Here is a 23,948-nt window from a genome sequence, read left to right as displayed (position 1 = left end):
TGTGTGCTCAGTTGTGTTGGACTCTGCCATAAGATGGACTGTAGCCTGCCAGGCTCCTCTGTCCATGGGATTCTCCAGGCAAGAATACTGGAGTGGGTTGCCATTTGCTTCTCCAGGGGATCTTCCTGACCCAGGGATGGAACCTGAACCTCCCATGTCTCCTGTATTGGCAGGTGGATTCCTTACCACTTATGCCACCTGGGAAGCCCTGTTTGCCCCTATGTTTGCTTAGCTACTAAAAGAGTCATTAGCATCTGCCTCAAAAAGATGTTGTGGGGATCAAGTGAAATGAAGCACATGACGTAGTCACTTGTAGTAGGTAAGGTTAGCTCTATTTCTCTAACCATTGTTCGAGGTTGAGGAATGGTATTTCAAAGAGGACTTGGGGCTGACATTTAAGCTAAAATTCTTTGAGAACTGAGTGTTGTTATGTTTTCTTTGCATATTTGTTTCAGTTTTCTATGTCTTCTAAGTAGATAGCGTCATGATAATATGCACCTGAGATCATGCGTCTTAGCAATTTTTAGTTGTAGCTCTTTCAGGACAAAATTGGGAACCATCCCTTTTCTTCAAATAACTTTTCCATCTGTGCTTTTAACAAAGCCTTCTATGATATTTACTTGTTTCCTCTCCTACTCAGTCACAGTACTGTTGGCCTCATAACCTCTCATTTCTCTCTTCTCCCCTTAGTTCAAGATGTTGCTGCAAAAATAATATTCCATGTCCACAGTGGTGTTTGTAGCAGTCCATCAACATTTTTTGAATGAGTGTTTTCAGGACTTCTAAGCAAGAACAGCTAGAAAAGTTGTGATTTCATGAGAGATGTCTAGAAGTTGATTTACTCCAGGCTGTCTTTGCTAGTTTAGAAGAAGGATGTCAAATTGCTGCAGAGGCTCTGTTCCTCCATGTCTCTTTGTCCTGATGTTGGGACAATAATAGCAATGATGATGAGTGATGCTGGAACTTGCTGTTTCAAGTGCTTTAGGTACATGGACTCATAAATCTCATCTTAACCCTGTGGGATTAGTATGCAGTTGTTATTATTATGCCTATTTCCACAAGTGGAAACTAAAGCACAGAGACATTAAGAAATTTACCCAAGGTAAGATAGCTTACAAGCCTCAGGGCTAGGAATTGAATCTAGGCAGAGTCTACTCTTTTAATCATTGCACTGTGGTACTTCTCTATGGAAGAAATATCTGGGTTCCTTTAGGAACTGTGGCTTGATGATATTATTAGTGCTTTTTAGAGGCAACTGCTTTTCCTCACTTGGTATCATTTAATGATTAAAGTAGAAACATGTGACTGTGACCCTGCCTTCCATTTAAAGAAGTATACTGAGGCCACAGATTTATCTTTTTTCCTCATAGATCCCAGTGAAAATCTGGAAAAGGGATAACAATGTTTTGATCTCACAGCAATGAAGATAGCTGGCAAAAAGCTATGTAAGAGGCTTCAATAAGTCTCCAGAAGTCAGAAAGAGCATGGAAAAGGCCTGGATGGTGCAGTGAGGTGGAGGTAGCTTTAGCCTCGGGAGGGGGGTTCCCTGAATCAAAACAGGAGCCCGAGTCACCCACCAGTACCCTTGAAGTTCCAATTTGAGATAAGGATGGTAGGATGAAGGAAGAGATAGAGGGATGGTATGGAGAGGGAGGTGGGAGGGAGGGGGGTTCAGGATGGGGAACACATGTACACCCGTGGCGGATGCATGTTGATGTATGGAAAAACCAATACAATATTGTAAAGTAAAAAAAATAAAAAAATAATAATAAAAGGAAAAAAAAAAGAGAATGAGGAATGGATAGAAAATGGGGATAAACTGATGGTCCGTGTGTGGAACAGTTGCATTCCTACGCCAATGTACACCAGCCCCCCATTCCATGTCAGGCATTTATCTCTCCCTGCAGACCAGAAGGAAAACAGTCACTTATTCTCTAAAGGCATCTAAAAATCCTTCCTGGGAAAAACTAGAGCAGTTAGTGGGGCGGGATTTGGGACAGCCCGTTCATTGTAGGAACACCCTATTCACTCCAAAGTGAACCTGGAAGTAAAACAAACACACGAACACAAAGGGCCTCTGCACACAGAGCTTCCGGTTTGTCTTTCCATCGCCTCTTCCTGAAATGTGAACAGAAGACCATAAGCTGCCAGTCACTGATGACTATGTACTATGACTGAGTTAAAAACAAAGCACAGTCAAAAAATTAACTCCGGAAGTAGTTTCTAGTGATCAAAACCATCCCCAAGAAAGAAATGCAAAAAGGCAAAATGGTTGTCTGAAGAGGCCTTACAAATAGCTGAGAAAAGAAGAGAAGTGAAAGACAAAGGAGAAAAGGAAAGATATACCCATCTGAATGCAGAGTTCCAAAGAATAGCAAGGAGAGATAAGGAAGTCTTCCTCAGTGATCAATACAAAGAAATAGAGGAAAACAACAGAATGGGAAAAACTAGAGATTTCTTCAAGAAAATTAGAGATACCAAGGGAACGTTTCATGCAAAGATGGGCACAAAAAAGGACAGAAATACTATGGACCTATCAGAAGCAGAAGATATTAAGAAGAGGTGGCAAGAATACACAGAAGAACTATTCAAAAAAAGATCTTAGTGACCCAGATAACCACAATGGTGTGATCACTTACCTGGGGCAAAGCATCCCGGAATGCAAAGTCAACTAGCCCTTAGGAAACATGACAACGAACAAAGCTAGTGGAGGTGATGGAATCCCAGCTGAGCTATTTCAAATCCTAAAAGATGATGCTGTGAAAGTGCTGCACTCAATATGCCAGCAAATCTGGAAAACTCAGCAGTGGCCACAGAACTGGAAAAGGTCATTTTTCATTCCAAACCCAAAGAAGGGCAATGGCAAACTAATGCACAATTGCATTCATTTCACATGCTAGCAAAATAATGCTTAAAATACTTCAAGCTAGGCTTCAATAGTATATGAAGAAAGAACTTCCAGATGTAGAAGCTCAATTTAGAAAAGAAAAGGGAACCAGAGATCAAATTGCCAACATCCATTGGATCATAGAAAAAGCAAGAGAATTCCAGAAGAACATCTACTTCTGCTTCATTGACAATGCTAAAACCTTTGACTGTGTAGATCACAACAAATTGTGGAAAATTCTTAAAGAAATGGGAATACCAGACCACCTTACCTGCCTCCTGAGAAATTTGTATGCAGGTGATTAAGCAACAGTTAGAACCAGACATGGAACAACTGGCTGGTTCCAAAATGGGAAAGGAGTATGTCAAGGCTGTATACTGTCAGCCTGCTTATTTAACTTATATGCAGAGTACATCATATGAAATGCCAGGCTGGATGAAGCACAGGCTGAAATCAATATTGAGGGGAGAAATATCAATAACCTCAGATATGTAGATAACACCACCATTATGGCAGAAAGCAAAGAGGAATTAAAGAGCCTCTTGATGAAGGTGAGAGAGGAGAGTGAAAAACATGGCTTAAAACTCAACAAAAAACTAAAAAATCATGGCATCTGGTCTCATCACTTCATGGCAAATAGATGGGGAAACAATAGAAACAGTAAAAGACTTTATTTTCTTGGGTTCCAAAACACTGCAGCCATGAAATTAAAAGAAGAAAAGCAATGACAAACCTAGACAGTCTATTACAAAGCAGAGACATTACTTTGCCTACAAAGGTCCGTATAGCAAAAGCTATGGTTTTTCCACTAGTCATGTATGGATGTGAGAGCTGGACAATAAAAAAGACAGCACTGAAAAATTGATGCCTTTGAACTACAATGCTGGAGAAGACTCTTGAGAGTCCCTTGGACAGCAAGGAAATCAAACCAGGCAATCCTAAAGGAAATCAACCCTGAATATTCATTGGAATAACATTCTGAGGCTGCACCTCCAATACTTGGCCACCTGATGTGAAGAGCTGACTCGTTGGAAAAGACCCTGATGCTGGGAAAGATTGAAGGCAGGAGGAGAAGGCAATGACAGAGGATGAGATGGTTGGATGACATCACTGACTCAATGGACGTGAGTTTGAGCAAACTTCGGAAGACTGTGAAGGACAGGGAAGCCTGGCGTGTTGCAGTCCATGGCGTTACAAACAATTGGACATGACTGAGCAACTGAGCAACAAAAACAGTAGTTTCAAGAAGAGAATTTCAGAATAAAAACAACTAACCTCTAATTGGTATACCCTGACAGGTTCAAGACAATATTACATATAAGGATAAATAAAAGGGTGCCATGAAAAGGAATAGAGAAGAAAGGGATTTGGGAAGTTAAACATATTATTGCCAAAATTTTAAAAAGTCAGCTTAAACATTGAACTCGACCTCTTAGAGTATAAGATAAAAATAGAAATAGATGGTAAATATGAGAGAAAGGATAAGAGACATTGAGAAACAGTTGAGGAAATCCGATATTTGGCCAATAGGAATTTCTGAAAAGGCAACAGAATAGGTGAAGGGATAGGAACAATCAAAGAAGTAATGGAAGATGTCCCACTTTATATACAAAGTGCTTAAAAAGTGTGGGACAGATGAAAAAGACACCCACTTAGTCACATGCTGGTGACACACTGGGACACCAAAGATAAAAAGAAGACCCTGAAAACTTTCAGAGAGGGAAAAAGGTCATCTGTAAAGGAACTAAGTCTGACTTACCCACAACCACATCAAATGCTACAAGACAAAGAAGCAAGGTCTGCCAAGCTCGAGAAATATCAGATTCAGTCTAGACTTACAAACTAAATCACAATATTCATCTGTGGGGGCATCAATATTCATGCTGTGGGGGCATGAAATAGACATTTTTAGATTCACAAGGGCTTAGAAATTCACCTCTCCTGTATTTCTCAGTTATTTCTTTTTTTTAAAGTTATTTGAGTGTGTGCTCCAGCAATATGAGAAATCAAATCAAGAAAAAGGAAAATATCCAAGAAACAGTGGATTGGATTCAGGGGTACAGTAAAGAGTTCCAGAATGATGAATGTGAGGCAGTCCCACAGAATGAGTTCAGCTTGGGACAGGAGGGTTTCCTGGGAAAAAGAAGTTCCAAAAAATAAATAGTATGATAAAGACTGGAAAACCCAGGGACAATATAAAGGCAGAAATGCACGAGAATGGAGAATGGAAAAGTAATCAGAAGTGACAAGGAAAAGGAAACAGTTGTTAGAAACAAATGAAAGGTAAGTTCTAGGATAGCTGTCACGTTTCTAGCTGAGATAACTGCATGAGTGTGAATGGTGTATGGTTTGACTGTCATCATCATGACCAACCTCATCATGGTTGGAGTAGGACCATGGTTTCATCCCTGATAAGCAGTCCCACACCCAGGAGTGGTATGGAGGCAGAGAAATACTGGAATTCAATGTACTGCTACAAGCCTGGACAACAGCAGAGCACTTCAGCAGGGACCACCAGAAAGCATAGCTTCTTTCCCTGTTTTGCTGGTCACACTTGGGTCTCTAGGATTATGTGGTGACAACAGAAGCCAATACTGATGGAAGTGGAATTTCATTCTGGCTCTGGCATGGAGTCAAAACTAGGTTGATTTAAAACATAAAAAGTGATGTTTCAGAGCATCTGATGCTGTGGGCTATGATTTGGCCTGTGAATCTATTGGGAACAGGGACACATAGAGAGAGAAGAGACGACGATATAAGTTAGCTAAATCCCCACTCTCATATCAAGATGTCAGTTAATGATATCTAAAGCTGAGGAGGCAGAAAGAAGGGCATATGCATATCATACAGAGATGAACTCCCGAAGGACTAACTACAGAAACATTTAAAGTATCTACTTCTGGAGAGTAGGGCCACGAGTGGGGCGAAGAGGGCAAGAAATTGTTTGTATTTACATTTTATTGGCACATTTGTTTTGATTTTAAAATAGATGTATATATGTATTACTTTCGGAGAAGGCAATGGCACCCCACTCCAGTACCCTTGCCTGGAAAATCCCATGGATGGAGGAGCCTCGTAGGCTGCAGTCCATGGGGTCGCTAAGAGTTGGACACGACTGAGCGACTTCACTTTCACTTTTCACTTTCACGCATTGGAGAAGGAAATGGCAACCCACTCCAGTGTTCTTGCCTGGAGAATCCCAGGGACGGGGGAGCCTGGTGGGCTGCCGTCTATGGGGTCTCACAGAGTCGGACACGACTGAAGTGACTTAGCAGCAGCAGCAGCAGCATGTATTACTTCAAAAATTTTTTTCAAGTGTGCATTCTCTTCTGTCAATCTCACTGTCTGAATTCCCCTGCTTCCGTGTTGTTGTTTAAATTGTCTTTATGCCTATTGTAAACCATCTTCTGGAAGAGGGTGAGATAAATAAAATAATTAACCAATCACGGGCATCCACTCATCCATTTACTCAACCTCTTTCTCTTTTTCATTTCCGAGAGTGCTCTCTAGGACACAAGGGAGGGAGATTCTATTTAGCGCTACTGTTGTCTTGGTTGTGGTATAGCAGGAAGCAGAGAAGCCCTAATTTTTAGCATCTAGACTTCAGTTCTGAAGACTGCTATTGAAATGGTAAACTCTGATTACAGCTTTGAAAGTGCACTGTTTTCCCTGAGCTACAGAACAGCCTTCTGAATTAGTATTAATAAAATGCTTTTCAATGGGATCTCTGACACCAGAAGTTGCCGATGTAATTACCATGCCTGGACTTGGCCTTGTCAGGCAGCACAGATAATCACCTTCAGTCCCCAGGCTGATGATTAACCAGTCAGTCAACTGGCACTGAATGCTCACTAGGAGGTTCTGTCGGGGTGACAGAGAAGGAGAAGACCCTGCAGTGACCTTTCCTTGAGGCATTCCAAACAGCATGGGCTAAGGGTGCAGGGGGAGAAGGAAAGCAGATATCCACATGCATCAGAAGACAGAAATAAATAAACACATCATTCCCAGTTACACAGAGCAGGCCCTGTACATCCAAGCTGGAGTAGAATAAAAGTAGTCTCTCCCCCATCTGGCTAATGTTGACCTCTCAGGTTTTATGTGTGTTCCTTTTTTTTTTTGCCCCTGCACCCCACCTGGACCCAAACACCACTAGATATTGCTCTGAGTGCCTCTGTGATAATTACATGCTGTGAAGGCAATGGCACCCCACTCCAGTACTCTTGCCTGGAAAATCCCAGGGATGGGGGAGCCTGTTGGGCTGCCGTCTATGGGGTCACACAGAGTTGGACACGACTGAAGCGACTTAGCAGCAGCAGCAGCCACTTGCCCGAGAGGATGCTGTATTACTCAGTCTTTGTCAGGCTGTGCATCTTCCCAGTCTGTTCAGAGTTAGTATAAACTTGACCTCTTTTACAGAGCCTTGACTGAGTCACTCATTTTGAGGGCCACCACTATACTCTGAATTGGAGAAGGAAATGGCAACCCACTCCAGTGTTCTTGCCTGGAGAATCCCATGGATGGAGAAGCCTGGTAGGCTGCAGTCCATGGGGTCGCACAGAGTCGGACACAACTGAAGCGACTTAGCAGTAGCAGCAGCACTATACGCTGAATGAAAATTCCAATCAGTTACAGTGCCACAGGAATTTGTCTGTTTTCATGTATGCTTCTCCAGTAGATTCTTAGCATCATGAGAGGAGGGAATGGGTATATTATTCATTTCAACAGAATTAAAATAATTAACATATAAAAATACTTAGAACAGTGTCTGAATATAAGCATTATGTGAGTGTTATTATTATTATTAATGTCAGGTTTTGTATTTAGGAGCCCTAGCATAATATCTTCACATGAAAATGGCAGCTAGGCAAATGTTTCCTCCTTTGAATTCTTGGAACATGTCAAATAAGCTGAGTTTTAGAAAGGAGGAGGTGATAGGTATTTTTGGCAGTGGTCATGATTCCAGTGTGAAAGTGAGGATGATTTCTTTAGATATTGATAGCTGAGAGCTATGAATATCTTTGAAGAAGCAAAGGATGTAACAAGTGAATAAATTTAGTTTCAGAGGATATGGGGATATTCAAGATGATAAGAAACTACTAAAAAACATTTGCTATTGGCTTTGACGGTATACTCTCCCTCAGAAAGAGGGTCTTATTTGGAGAAACACCTAATGCAACTCAAGTGAGTTTGTTTCCTTCAGCATTATCTGGAAATAGAAGGCAAGTTGGTCAGACAGATGTTTCCATGCTCATCCTCCCTTGCTATCTGCATGTGTGATGTGCACGTGTGTGCTGCCATCTGGGTGAGACTATCTGGGCAGAGTGATGGATCATTAAGCTGTCTCTCCATATGGTGAATGTGCAGTATCTGAACCATGATTTCACAAGGTAGGTAATGCTTTAATTCAGAGAGGCATTGCATGATCCCTAGGATGGTTGCCAAATCAGTACCTGTTTTGTTCTTTAAATACTATATGCATTTTGCAGTCTTATATCCTTTGTTGATGATTCCATTGGTCCCATTTTCACTGTTTACATAATCCTGCCCAAGTCCACTTCCTCCAGAGAGTCTGCCCTGATCACGCCAGCTCATCAACATCTCTGCCTTCTCATGACTTAGATAAATTAATAGATTCTAACACTTATTTTTCCCACAGTTGCATTCTATGCTATGAAAACATTTACACTGTTGTCCTTTATTACTATTTGAATGTGTATTGCTATTTAGCTGCTAAGTATGCTAGTCTTAGTTCCCTGAATAGACTGTAGGATCTTTAACAAGAGCCTATTGTATGCCTCTCTGTAGTCTTGACCACAATTAGCACAGTTTGATGAGTATATTTGGTACTCAATAGGTGTTTCCTTAGGAATGAATGAATAAATCTCCAAGGAATCCATTCAAAAAGATTTTCCTGGGAGCCCCTTCACAAATGTTCATCTATGTTCCACTCTAGTTCATCAACAGATGTTAAAGTGTAAAAGATTCATATCTGAAACATAAATTTATATTGCAAAATGCTACAGTGTTCAAAGTTTGCATTGGTTAATATACTTCATCAGTTAGTCAGTCAGTCAGTTCAGTAGCTCAGTTGTGTCCGACTCTTTGCAACCCCATGAATCGCCGCACGCCAGGGCTCCCTGTCCATCACCGACTCCCAGAGTTCATAGTATTTCTTAATATACTTTATAGTCTGGATGCAAGTTTAGGTTAGTCATCCTTGAGAAAGTGAAAGTGAAAGTGAAGTCGCTCAGTCGTGTCCCACTCTTTGTGACCCCATGGACTGTAGCCTATCAGGCTCCTCCATCCATGGGATTTTCCAGGCAAGAGTGCTGGAGTGGATTGCCATTTCCTTCTCCAGGGGATCTTCCTGACCCAGGAATCGAACCTGGGTCTCCAGCATTGTGGGCAGACGCTTTACCGTCTGAGCCACCAGGGAAGCCCATCCTTGAGAACAAAGCTACAAAACTCTAGAGTATTCAAATATTCACATATAAATTAATTACCACAATTTGATCGACCATAGTTAAGGAAACATTTTATTGCTGTGAGCAGGTGGGTGTCCTTCAGTGTGTTTCTTAGGGAAAGCGCTAAATGCAATCTGGTTCCTTGGAAGTCCCACTGTACTCTGCCATTGGCATATGCTACTGTGTGGCCATTAAGCCCGAAAGGCTCAGTTCTTTGAGTGTACATGTGGTTGATTAATTGTGAGTTACAGTGACATAACTTTCCAATATACTTTAGAGTTGAATAAGTTACCTTATTCAACATAAGGTCACTGAGATAGGTGGGTTATGGGTATTTGGGATGTTTCTAGCATAATTCATAGAAGCTTTTCCTTTGTATCCCATGTATTATGAGGGCAAGAGCTATGAGGACTTTCAGCAATTTCTGTGTATCATTGTGCTGTCAATAATTCCAAAGTGGCTTGCCAGCTAAATGGAACAGGCACTCTGGTCACCATCATGATTCATTGCCTACTGAAAGCACACAGCTAGCCTTAAGCTACTTCTCACCACAGCCCTATGAATCAGGCAGTGCTAGCTCCTGTTTGAAGTGGGGAAACTGATGCTCAGGGAGGTTAAGTGACTAACCCACTATCTCACACCAAGTACGAGAAGGAGTCAAACTATGAAAGCAGTTCTGTAGCTTAGAGCACAATTGTCTTTCTAATTTCTTTTGAGCATGATGATTAAAAATCTCAAATAAGCCCTCAACATGGCCCTGTAATTCTACTCCATTTTCTTTATAAATTTTCTTTCCTACTTTTTGAAATTACTCTTTCATATCTTCTCTATCTTCAAATCTTCTATGCCAATGTCTTATAAGTTAGAAAATAGAAGCCATTGGAAGGAACATAGCCCTATCTATATTCTCATCATCCTATACACTAATCATTAGAATACCCATTCTCTCTGTCTTTCCTCCTACTACAATAGGAATGTCTCCATCAAAGACACTTCTTCCCTTTGTCTCTGAATCCAAAAACATCTCACCTTTATTCATTCAGTCAATCCCTCCTTTTCTCCAATATCAATAGCTCCCTTTCTACCTGATCATTTATTTTAGTAGCCAAATGTGACTCTAGTCTCTCCTGTTTTAAAAAAAAATCTTCCCTTTAGACATAGACATAGAGAATGAACTTGTGGACATAGCAGGGAAATGAGAGGGTAGGACAAATTGAGAAAGTAGCATTAACACATATACATTACATATGTAAAACAGATAACCAGTGGGAAGCTGCTGTATAACACAGGGAACCCAGTATGGCTAGACCTAGAGGGGTGGGGTGACCTAGAGGGTAGGATGGGAAGGGGGAGGGAGGCAATATATATAGAGAGGGAAGGGATATATATATACATATAATTATATATATATATGAAATTATATATATATATAGAGAGAGAGAAAATTTGTATGCAGGTCAGGAAGCAACAGTTAGAACTGGACATGGAACAACAGACTGGTTCCAAATAGGAAAAGGAGTTCGTCAAGGCTGTATATTGTCACCCTGTTTATTTAACTTATATGCAGAGTACATCATGAGAAACGCTGGACTGGAAGAAACACAAGCTGGAATCAAGATTGCCAGGAGAAATATCAATAACCTCAGATATGCAGATGACACCACCCTTATGGCAGAAAGTGAAGAGGAACTCAAAAGCTTCTTGATGAAAGTGAAAGTGGAGAGTGACAAAGTTGGCTTAAAGCTCAACATTCAGAAAACTAAGATCATGGCATCCGGTCCCACCACTTCATGGGAAATAGATGGGGAAACAGTGGAAATGGTGTCAGACTTTATTTTTCTGGGCTCCAAAATCACTACAGATGGTGACTGCAGCCATGAAATTAAAAGACAGTTACTCCTTGGAAGGAAAGTTATGACCAACCTAGATAGCATATTCAAAAGCAGAGACATTACTTTGCCAACAAAGGTCCATCTAGTCAAGGCTATGGTTTTTCCTGTGGTCATGTATGGATGTGAGAGTTGGACTGTGAAGAAAGCTGAGCACTGAAGAATTGATGCTTTTGAACTGTGGTGTTGGAGAGGGCTCTTGAGAGTCCCTTGGACTGCAAGGAGATCCAACCAGTCCATTCTGAAGGAGATCAGCCCTGGGATTTCTTTGGAAGGAATGATGCTAAAGCTGAAACTCCAGTACTTTGGCCACCTCATGGGAAGTGTTGACTCATTGGAAAAGACTCTGATGCTGGGAGGGATTGGGGGCAGGAGGAGAAGGGGACGACAGAGGATGAGATGGCTGGATGGCATCACTGACTCGATGGATGTGAGTCTGAGCGAACTCCGGGAGTTGGTGATGGACAGGGAGGCCTGGCGTGCTGCGATTCATGGGGTTGCAAAGAGTCGGACACGGCTGAGTGACTGATCTGATCTGATCTGATATATAATTATGACTGATTTGAATTGTTGTACAGCAGAAAACAACACACCATTGTAAAGCAACTATCCTCTGATTTAAAAAAAAAAACCTCTTTGACTCCCAAATCACTCTTTAGCTACTTGCTTATTTCTGTGTTTCCATTCTCAGCAAAACTTCTTTCAAGAGTTGTCTATTCTACCACTTCTTCAATCCAATGTAATATGGCTTCTGTGCCTCTTATTCCACTGAGCGTGCTCTTGTCAAGCTCTCAGGGGCCTCTATGTTACCAAATCCAGTGGTTACCTTTCCAGCCTCATCTCACTTGATCTCTCATCATCATTCTACCCAATTAGTTGCTTTTTTTTGTGGGACAAGTTTTGGGGGAAAGATCATTCCACTTTCAGATACTTTGAAGTCTCAGTATAGTATAAGAGCAGAAAACTTTTGTCTTTGTTAGTATAAGCGAAGTCACCTAAGGTGAATGTGTGGAGTGAGAGGAGAAGAGGGAAAGAGCTGAATCCTGGGGGACACACAGAGGCAGGGGGATCTACAAAGGAGCCAGAGAGGCAGTGGTTGCTGGGGTAGGAGGCGCCAAGGATATAGAAGCCAGGCAGAAAAAGCGTGGTCAGCAGAGACCAAGACCACAGAAATATGAAGTCAATAAAGCCTGGAAAGAGTGTGCTGTATTTGGCAATTCGGAGTTAATTAGTCACCACTTAAAAATAATTTCAGGATGCTGACAGATGCTAATTGTATTGAGGCCTGACTGTATTGAGTAGAAGGGGAAGCTAAAAAGTGTAGATATTTCTTATGAGAAGGTTGGCGATGAACGGAGGACATGTAATCAGGAGCAGCATTTAGGAAAGACACAGCACTGAGGGAGGGTTTTGAAAAAAAATCAGGTTATATCTGAGCTTGTTCAGAGATTGCCGAGAAAAAGGCTTACCTAATGCCAGACCACTATGCTAGAACTGAAAGTAGAATTAATTTTGCCCCCTCCATTAATTGAGAAAATATATTTGTAAGAGTTTTAAAGACTATGAAGTGTGATGATATTTAATATGGTATTTTTATTTCCACTGTTTCATAACTATTTACCAGAAAGTAAGCACATCACATTTTTTAAAAACTATGTAACATTCCCTTCATCCCGTTTCCTGTCAATCATTTAGCAGTTTTTAAATGACTTAATTGGTATGAATGGCTTCTGTGCATTTCATTTTGACAGAGTAAGGGATTTCTGTAGTTGGTGTTGGCAAGCCTGTATGTCCCTTGTTCCTTGTTTCGAGCTAACTGACAACTGGGTGGGTTATATAGCTATAAAGGCCTAACAAATACCAAACGCTCATTTCCTTCTTCACAGGGTTACCTGTTTCTGATAAAAATGAGCAATACAACTCCTGTCAAAGAAAAATGAGATATTTTAGATTCTAGGTCTCCTATTCCAATATCTCCTTCAAAACTCTGGAAGGACAAACCTTATTCTTCCTGCCAACCATCTAAACAGACATTGGCTTATAAACTCAAGATGTTTCACAATGCTTTGGTTATGAATCTTAGTCATTTTTGCTCAGTCTGACAGAAGGTAAAAGTTTAACCACCTGAAATTTAATTCTGTTAACTCAAAGGGCAGAAATCAATGATCTGATATGCAGAAGCCTATGTTAATAATTCATTGCATTTTTCTCTCCTCCTAAGGTACTTCTATAAGTAGAGTCACAGGGGCTCTTTACTCTTTCAGCTCATACGCTCTTAAATGAATGAATAGTTCCCAACGTCTATGATGTGCATGGTACATACAGACCAGACGAGGAAGTCAGGGACACGCAAGCAATGCCCTGTAAGATGTTTCTATGTCTTTCTCATGTGAGTTTTCTTGTGGATAAAAATTTGTAGCCATTTATAATCATATTCATTACTTCTTAAAAAAGCTGTAATAAGCCTTCCATTTTCATTATATCCAAAAGATGTAATCATATCTTCCATGAACATTGCTCCCGTTTCATGTAACGTCTCTTGCATGCAAGGAATGAATCCTATGCAGAAGGTCTCGTGGTCTGAGGTCAAACTCAGAGGTATACCTTTATTTTTATAACCCTGTGTGGCAGGAAATTTCCTTAATGAAGACTGCCTACTCTCTGCATGAGGCAAGATTTTTCTTCTCTCTTACCTCTTCTTGGTTCTCCTCTGAATCATCGTCCCCTGTATCACCCCAAGAATCAAAAATGCTCATGCTATTTTTGTGTGTCCAGAACCCATACTTCCTCATCTTGCCCACATACATTGCCTCAGCGACTCTTACTGAAAATGTCTTCCCTTTAGACTCAAATTGACCTGGGTTTGAGTCTTGAGTGCACGGGGCCAGATAGTTAGTCTCTGAATAAGTAACTTTTGCACTTCCTTGGTGGTCCGGTGGTTGAGAGTCCACCTTCCAATGTAGCGGACACGGACTCATTCCCTGCTCCAGGAAGATTCCACATGCTTGAGCCCGTGCACCGCAACTACTGAGTCCGCACTCTAGAGCCTGTGATCCGAAACCACTAAGCCTACACACCAAAGCTACCGCAGGCTGAGCCCCCTAGAGCCTGTGCTCTGAAGCAAGAGAAGCCACCACAGTGAGAAGCCTGTGCACTGCAACTGCAGAGCAGACCACGTTCGCTGCAACTAGAGAAAGCCCATGCACAGCAGTGAACACCCACAGCAGCCACATTTTGTCATTTTTTAAAACTGGAATAACACTACATACTTTATTATATTTGTGAGAGAGGGAAATACAATATATGGAAAAAAGTATTTAACAAGTTATTGATTAATGGCAGTTATATTATTAAATTGCTTATATTTTCTTTCCTTTCTATAAAACACAACTTTTGTTTAATCACCTATTCCTTTGGCATATCTCTATCAGATAGACATCAACTATAAGGATGACAAACAAATGAACATTTTTTGTAAATGTGATTTATTTAGGGGCCAACAGAGGTTGCAAAGTAAAATGGAAAGAGTGTAGGGCTAGAGAGGTAGGAAGCTCTTGGTTCTGGCTTTGCTGGTTCTCATATTAACTAAAACTAAGCAAGCTGTCAGGAAGATTGCATTTGTCGTTGATGAAAGAGTAATATCAGATTCTTTAGACATTTTAAATTTCACATAAACCTCAAGTAGGTTGACTTTGATTCAATTAAGCAAATATCTACTGAGTAACCATTATGCACTGTGTTTGGCAATGTGAGGTATAATAAAGGATGCATATTCATACATTCTTATTGAGAACTGCTATTGGTTGGATTATGTCCCTTCCTCAAATCCTTATGTTGAAGTATTAACTTCCTAGTACCTCAGAATGTGACTTTATCTGAAGACAAGGTTTTTACAGAGATAGTCTAGTTAAAATGAGGTCCTTAGGGTGGACCTGAATGCAATATAACTGGTGTCCTTATAAGAGGAGGAACTGGACAGACACACACAGAGGGAAGACAGTGTGAAAACATGAGGAGAAGACAGCCGTCTTTGCAAAACCAAGGAGAGAGGGATAGAGCACATGCTCCCCTCAGAGCTGTCAGAGGAAGGACCCACCCCTGCTGACACCTGCTGACATACTGGACTTGCAGCCTCCAGAACTGTAAGATGATATATCACTGTAGTCCATTCCCTCCAGTGTGTGGCAGCCCCAGAAAATTCATGCAAGAACCAGCTATGTGCTAGTGACTGGGAAGGTAACATTGAACCAGACACTGTTATCTCCTAGGGGAAGGGGTCAGATGATTCCACCGTAGATGATAAGCAGGGTGCCATGAGAGGCTGCTGAAGAATAGTTGAGCAATATGAATTTGTTTTAAAGGGTCTACAGAAGGAAACTCTGAGTCAAATTTTGAAGTAAGAGTTACTCAGGCTAAACATAAGTGCAAGAAAGTATTGTTCTGAGCAGAGAACTGTGTGTGCAAAGGCATGGATCTGTGAGCAAGTGTGGCACAATTAAGACTATAATAATTAAACCCATCTTAAGATGGGTAAGAGGTGAAGCTGAAGGGGTGGGCAGGGTCCAGATCAGTAGAGGAAGTCTCCGCAGAGCAAGCAGAAAGACTAAGGCCTTAAGGAACAAGTCTTGAATAGGGAATAGGGAAGAAATAGGCTATGTTAGGCAGGAAGGAAATCATGAACAGAGAAAGGAAGATATGTATTTGTTTGGCAGTGAGAGTTCTGGTCTTGGTAAAATAGAGGTCCTCTGGAGAGGCAGTGAGGAAGAGAAAGAAAAGTAGGAAGAAATGAGATGAAGAGGTTCCTTAAAGGACTAGAAATAGGCCAAGCTTCAAGGGCTCGAAGGGCAGGGCCCTTGTTCTGTTCAGTGTTTGCAATCTAACAGGGGCTCTGTATACATTCACTGAATGAATGAAGGGAGGAATGATGAAACAGTATGGTTTTAGTGAATTGAACAGGAACTTTTAAGTCAAAGCAGTTTGGTTTTAAACTCTAGGTGCTGCTTGGCAGTTTTTAAAACTTTCTGAATCTCATTATCTTCATTATTCAGTTCAGTTCAGTTCAGTTCAGTCGCTCAGTCATGTCCGACTCTTTGCGACCCTATACTGATAGGAAGATGTGAGAGTTACATGAGTATAATTTATATAATATATGAAACTAAATAAAACTTAAAAATGTCATCCAATCAATATTTACTAAGAAGCTACTATATGCCAGGCCCTGGGTTAGGCTTTAGGAATACAAAGATAAATAAGACCCACTTTCTGCCTCTTAGGATCTCACTTTCTAGGGTGGAAAGCAGACATCTGAACAGATAACATAATTGCAATGAAATATAATAAGCCCTAGCTTAGGGCTAAGAAAAGGATGCCAGAGGTGCACAGAGAAAGGGCAGTTGTGCTAGCTAGATGACAAAATGGCATTAGGGAATACTTCTTGGAGGACGTGATGCTTAAGCTCAATCAGTGCTACACAATGAACAATGCTGTAAAATGAGGTGACGAGGGAAGAGAAAGGAATTCCAAACAGAGGGACTAGAAGGCTTCCTCTGCAGCTGTGTTTTTCTAGTTCTTATGCCTGTGTAGTTCCCTTACTGAAAATATACTCCAGCCTGGTTGGTTAGAGCAAAACCCCCCTTTTGCTCTTGACAGACTCCTGAAGACTGGATCTTGTTCTGAATATCCTCAGCTATTGGCTGGGATCTCTTTAAATCAAACAGGCTCTCAGAAACCTTATTGGAGCCACCTGCCTGATTCCTTGCTCCCTTTCTCCTTCCTTTTCTCCTTTCATCAAACATTTACTGTGTCTATATGTGTAAGTCAGAGGTTGTACTTGGAGATGCAGAGGATCAAAGAATTTTTCTAACTCTCAAGAAATTCAAAATCAAGTGCAAGGGCAGCAAATGATGGCCTATTGACTAGATCTGCCTCTTTTTTTGTAAATAAAGTTATATTTGAACACAGTCAGGTCCATTTATTTGTGTATTATCTATGGTCACTTTCATGATGAAATAGAAAAGTCGAATACTTGCAACACAGACCATATGGCTTTCAAAACCTAAAATATTGACTATCTGGCCATTTATAGAATAAGTTTGCCACCTCCGTTGTAGTGTTTGTGGTGGCAGAGGTGGTGGGGTAGATGAACAAGTAAATAGGGAATATAGCACAGTAAGACAAGGGGAAAGAAGGGTTCCGAACCCATACTTGGGAGGTCAGGCAAGAAGTGACGGCTAAAAGAAGTGACAACCAGGCTAAGATCTAAAGGATAAAAAGGAGTTAAGAGGGGAAGGAAGGTCATTCTTGGCAGAGGTGGCAGCATGTGCAAAGGCCAGGCAATGACAGAAAAATGTCAGTTCTGGAGAACAGTAAAGAGATGAAATAACACATGAGGCTAGAAAATAAGTTGGATCAGGCAGGTTAGAAAGGGTCCTCAATATGAAAGCCACATTAAGGATTTTGTAAATATAATCTCCCATAGGTAATTGAGAATCATTGAAAGATTTTAAGTAGAGTGGGGCTGAAGCAAGGGTGCTAAATATTTGGTACTCAGACATGTATGCGGAAATGTTTATTGAGTAGCTAGACAGTACTGGATGCCAGGTAGAAAGCACGGAAGAGTAGGAACAGCTACGGATCTATTAATACAAGAACCGATGATCTCCCTACTGGGTAGACAAATTGAGCACCACCACCTTGGGAGGCAGAGGAGCCTGGCAGGCTACAGTCCATGGGGTTGCAAGAGTCAGATATGACTTAGTGATTAAACAACCTCCACCTTGTAAGGCAGGAGGGTTAGGAGACTAGGAGTGATTGGAAAGGGCAGTGTAACGTTACAGAAACCAAACAAATTTCAGCAAGGGAATAAGTACCAATAAGGAGTGGAGAGTGAGAATCAGTCATTGAAAGAGGTCAAAGAGAAATGAAGTAAGGAAAAAAAAGAGGGTAGGGGTGGAGATTTGGTAAGAAAGAGGTTACAGCTTACTTAAAAGAGAACAAACTTTGTGGAAGAGTTGGGAAACAGGCTGGATTATAGGGGTAAATGAGGTGACTGGAAATGAGAAAATCGAGGTCATTGAGAGATCTGTCCATTTAAAGAAGAGATGAAATATGATTGTGGCTGACTTTCTTAAAATCAGTCTGTAATTCAGCAGTTTTAGTAAGTTGTAAAATTCATGATTAAATTCTTCATCCCAAAGATCTGGTCATTTGGTGCAATACTGGAGATAAGTATGCAAATATGCTGCATGACTAAATTAAAGGCTGTTACGTGTGAGCATTAGTTAGGAGCGGTAGCTGTAGTAGTGCTTTATTAGAAAATGGGGCAGCATATTTTAATGCTCAAATATGTAATCAGAGTAACTTCCAGGTAGGAGGAAAGGCTTGATTCTCCTTAGAGTCACTGGATTGGAATTGTGACTGCTGTTTTTTCTGAAGGCCATTCATCCTTCTCAGACAGCCATGCCTGCACATGCCCTCATTTCTGACTTTCTGCTCCACAAGCCATCAGTGTCCTTCCAAGGCTAATGAGAGCTACAAGAACAATTAATAGCTCTGCCAGCACCACTATCATACCCTGCATCCTTAAAGAGCTCAAAATATTCAATAACGAGCCCAAAGAACATTTCTCCCAGACCTCTCATTACACTGATTTTACAGGTGAGTAAATCAAGCCATACAGAAGCAAGACAGTGGACACAAGAAGTCTTACTTCAGTCCTCTCTCACAGCACTGCAAGGCTGTTGCCTGTTACACTTGTAATTAAGCTGTTGTCTAGATAAAGAACAACTCCCTCCTGGCTTTGACTTTTGGTTACCAACAGATTTTAAATGCCAATAATTGAAAAAAAAAAAGATATTTTTTCAAAAGTGGGTATGTAACTACTGGCCTAAATGAATATGGAGAATTATAACTGCCCTTTCAACATAAAGCCACTTGTTTCAGAAACAGGAAGGCATAGGGAGTGTGGCAGGTATATTTCTCTTATACCCTTAAATCTCAGTAACTTTATAACATTTTCTTAAACAATATTTGAAACAGGAAAACATTGTGAAGGTTATTAGTCTTATTTTTTAGGGATAATTTATTTTTCTGCTTCCCAAGTTTAACTTCTTACTTGGGTCAAGATATGCTGCTAAGATACTTAAAAGGTCAGTTTTATCAGGTCAACTGCAAATGGTGCTCTTATTACAGAAAAGTTATGCAAGAGAGAAGAAAAGAAGTAAGTCTATTAGCATGTAAAATGCACCACAAAAATGAAAAAAAGGTTTGAATTAAATACTTATAAGATCAATCTTGCTCAAATCTTTGGTTCAAATGGATGACTTCCAAGAGCTCTGTGACTCTACTTCTGTGTCTAATAGGCAGTACTCACTTTGACCTTCAGTAAATTCTTTATGAATGCTACCTACTCAAGTGTACAAAAATGCTAATTCACATAGGGTCCTTGGTATTATTTTTATATCTTATTCTGTATGCATTTTGAAATTTTAATAGTGGTCAAAGCATCTAAGTCAATTGCTAGAAAGCATAGGACGTGCTAAAATAATGGGCTGGTATAATTTCTTTCCCCTTTTGATTAGAGTTTACAAATATGACTGTCTGTTAAAACATGGTGAGGCTAGGGGTCAGTCCTCCAAGTAAGAGAAACTTCTTACTGTAGTCTTTGGATGACAAATCTATCATAACACTGCCAGTGTTTAGATGTTATCAGTATCTATATCTTTCTTTACTCTACTCCATGCTATGATAGATTTTTACCTCTACCATTGCTTACTGTAATTTGCTGCTGAAAAAACAATTCCTGGTAAGTAATATGCTGAAGGATGGTGCTTATATGAAAGGATGAATGACAAGATCCCCATGATATAACGTGCGAATACACGTTTGTGTTAGCACATGAAGGAATGTATATGCAATGCTCATGCAAATAATATGGTAGGTCTAAGAGCAATACTGTAACCTGCTTGAGGTCAAAGGTAATACCCTTTAAGGGTTATTGTTATACCCTTAGTAATTTAATTAACAATGCTGTTAGCACACAGGAAATGTTTAAGGAGTGTTTGTTGCATGAATGGATAAAAGGTACTAATGCTCTATGTCCCCACTGGCAGGATGAGGCTTTTAGTCCTTGGCTGGATGTCCATCTATAATAATCTGCTGTGGATCTGGTTTTTATGGGGAGATTTCTGTGTATACTACATTATGCTAGGAGTGCTAGGAATGCAAGGAAATCGAATATTTAGAACTTGGACTCGAAGACCTTCTAGTCTAGTTGGGGAGATAAGATATATTCAAGTGAAAACTTAACTCCCAATCCTGGAGAGTAAATAATGGCATGCCAAATGTAATTTTTCATGCCAAATACAACCCCTACATGAAATCGAGAAAAGAGAGGCTGCTAAGTACTGGAGCCCTTAAGAAAAGCTATAGAAACAAGGCAGAAATTGAGTTAGACCTTTGAGGATGAAAGACAGAGAGGAAGGAAAGGAATAGCTGTGAAAGCTGAGGGAGTGTACAAATGAGTATTCATCAGGACAAGAACAGATAGTTTGAGGCTTACATATTAGGAAGCAGCCATTAACACAGGAAAAGACATGATGATGGAATTATATCCAAAAAGAAAGTAAATCATCATGAGCATTTTATACAGTAATCATTTCATACTTAAACTCCTTAGTGAAAAAAAAGTAATGTTGAAAGTCAGACACATCCTATATGTTACAAATTTGGGGAAAACAAGTGGGATATCAGAGGACCATGGCGGCACTCCCAGAGGCTAGTGAGTAGCAGGTAGACACGCTGAAGTAGATGGGAGCTGATAATATGTGACTTCAGAGGGGATGGACAGGTAGAGCGGGGCTTGAACAAGTCTTCAGACAAAGGATTTCTGTGTTGAAGGGACTTTTGCCACATAGATCTAAACTTTCCCAAAGTCTTAAATGTAATTTTGTAGTTATTCTTTGTACCTATTTTCACTTATTTTATATTTTTAAGGACACATAAATGTCCTGTGCAATACTATTCTGCAAACCAGGACCAGATACATAAAGAAAAAGTTTGGAATTTTAACTTTCAGGTATTTTAACAAGATTGATACATAAATAAAATCAAGAATAAGTTTTAAGAGCCCAAAGGAGAAACAATAATGGATAAAAATTTAAAAATAAATGAGTCCTTCTTTTCTAACAAGGTCCTTCTTTTCTGCCTAGGAATTGATGTAAAAAATCTTTATTAATAAAGTTAATCACAGCTGTGTGGATAAATCATTCACATATTGTGTTTATGTGTAAGAGTATGTAGAACAGTTATTAAAAAAATTTGTAAAGCTTTCAATAAATACTTTGAAATTTACTTATATGGACCCTTTGAAACTCATATTCATTATGGAATATTGATTAAATGAAAAATTAACTCTTGAGAATGTTTCCTAAATAAAGAATATCTATGCATGGATGCAGTACAATATTTCAACCAACATTAATTATATCCTTTTGATGTCTCTACTGTCTTGTTCTAAAAAATAAATAAGTCCTGCACTATATCATAGTTAATAGGAGTGTGGTGCTTGTTGCTTAGGCAACAGAATGAATAAATGCAGGTCAGAATGTGCTTCAAGAAAAACAAAAGCTAGAATATGATACCGAATGGAGACTAAGCAGGTCCAACAGATTTTTCACCACATTAACGAAACCTATTTCTCAAAGTTGGCTGATCATATTAGTGTACTTTAACTAAGTTCATAATTATGTAAATTAGATTATGGAGATCAATAAATAATTTTTATAGAGATAGAAATTGATTTTGTATAATGCTAGTAGCAAATAAATGGTGTATAGCAGCATGCAAAGTGATAATTGTTGACACTGTTTTATGATTTGCTTCATTTCCATAATTAACTCCTCTGAATGATAATTCAAATTTTTAAAATTCTGTCTTGTATAGAAAGTGTTTGATTTTTCTGAATTAACTATGTTTTCTTAATTTCTGAAAAATTATATACAATAATTTGAATTGAAAAAATAAAGTCGAAAGTCTATGGAGAGGATCAGACCCTGGTTTTGTCATATATGTCCAGGATTTTTTTCCTCCTGGATACATTTTGGAGTGTTTATACATATTTTATTCATGAATGCTTTTTTCCAATCTCCAAATGCTTATTGGAAACATGTTTGATTAACCTTTGCATTGGGTTTTCAAAAAGGGATTATATTTACTCTAAAGTGTTTAACATTCAGAGGAAAATTATGCTGAATTAAAATCTTTCAAAGTAGATCAATGATCCAGAGAATCCAAAGACCTAGCTAACTTCTCACGGGACCAGAATAAATCTGGACACAGGTTTGAGGAGTGGGAGTGAAAAAGTCTTATTTCAAGGAGAGATAAGGAGAAAGAATAAAGACTCATCCAAATGTGCAGTAAATGTAATAGTTTCTCTAATTCTTAGTGTCATCTGTTTAGTGTCCTAAGGCTGTCCTAATTCTACCCTGTCTGTCCTAAGACTCTCACAGCAACTAAAGAAAATTTTATTCCCCCCCCATTTTGATAGCTATACAATCTGTCTAATCAGTGACAGTATTCTTAGACATGAGAAAAATAATAGTTGCTGCATGTCTCATTATTTAAAAGTGGGTTCATTAAGAGTTTTATGGGTACAATTACTTAGGGCTCATATGTCTCACTACATTGATGCAGCTTAAAAAAAAACAGCTCATGGGACACACATTTTTGGAGAAGCAAAAGTTTAACAGTTTAAATAATCTTCAAATCTACAATAGTCAAGTTAAGCTTGGAGAAAATAATCTAAAATGAAAATAAAAAGACGTGCCTAGCTCTCAGTATAATGTTATCAATTTTATTATTAATAAGCCTCATGTGTAAGCTCCAGTATTTTATTTAGAAATAGCTATTAATTGTTTCTGCAAGCCATTTTGTGCTACATGCCTATGTTAAGTATTTTCTCTCTAAATTAGGAATTAGTAATATGTGTGATGGGACCTTAAAAGCAAAGGAAGGTAATACTGACTGTGACGTAGCTTAACAAGGGAAACTGATGAGCACTGGGGGAGGCATGTGAATGATCACAAAGCTGTGTTATGGGTCTGCACAGTTCCCCATCCTCCTTCCTCACCTATATTCATCACAGTGGGAAGTTTGCACGACCAGCTTTAGACTGCAGGCAGACCAGTATTCAGAAGTACACGAATGTACTTAGTCCATCAGCCTCTCTTTCTAGATATTGACAGTTAATTGATGGAAGTGTTTGTTTTCTACCTAAAATCATAAACAGTACCTTGTTGCTCTTCAATCAGCATGTAAACTAAGCGAAAGCTCTCTACGATAGACCATTCGAATCAGTTTGCTAATGAACTAAAGGTCATCCACACAATTTAAACTCCTTATTGAACAATTATAAGGAAAAAAATGATCTTCATACCATAAACACAACAAATTGTTTAATTAATCACTAAGTGCTGATACCCAAATGAAATATGTTTCAGGAATCTAGAATTAACTGAAGAGTGCTATCATCACCTAACTGGGTATTCTGAGATGACAGATTTATAAAAATCACACAAAGAATGACAGGGAGAATATAAATGTTAATCTTCTTTCACTGCCTATAAATAGTACTCTCACCGGTTCATTCATATAATACACATGTATATGGATGCACATAGATCTCATTTTTCAGCAAGTGCCTATATGTTA

At 39.6% G+C, this 23,948-nt stretch overlaps 1 protein-coding gene across 16 annotated transcripts in view; it reads right to left on the bottom strand.

Annotated features, from left to right (window-relative positions):
- ANKS1B (ankyrin repeat and sterile alpha motif domain containing 1B) overlaps positions 1 to 23,948 on the bottom strand; it is a 1,156,394-nt gene that overhangs the window by 408,334 nt on the left and 724,112 nt on the right. The window lies entirely within an intron of this gene.

This window comes from Bos mutus, chromosome 5 (assembly GCF_027580195.1).
Source record: "Bos mutus isolate GX-2022 chromosome 5, NWIPB_WYAK_1.1, whole genome shotgun sequence".
In the NCBI taxonomy this organism is placed as follows: domain Eukaryota; kingdom Metazoa; phylum Chordata; class Mammalia; order Artiodactyla; family Bovidae; genus Bos; species Bos mutus.
This window is presented reverse-complemented; position numbering and strand designations above follow the sequence as displayed.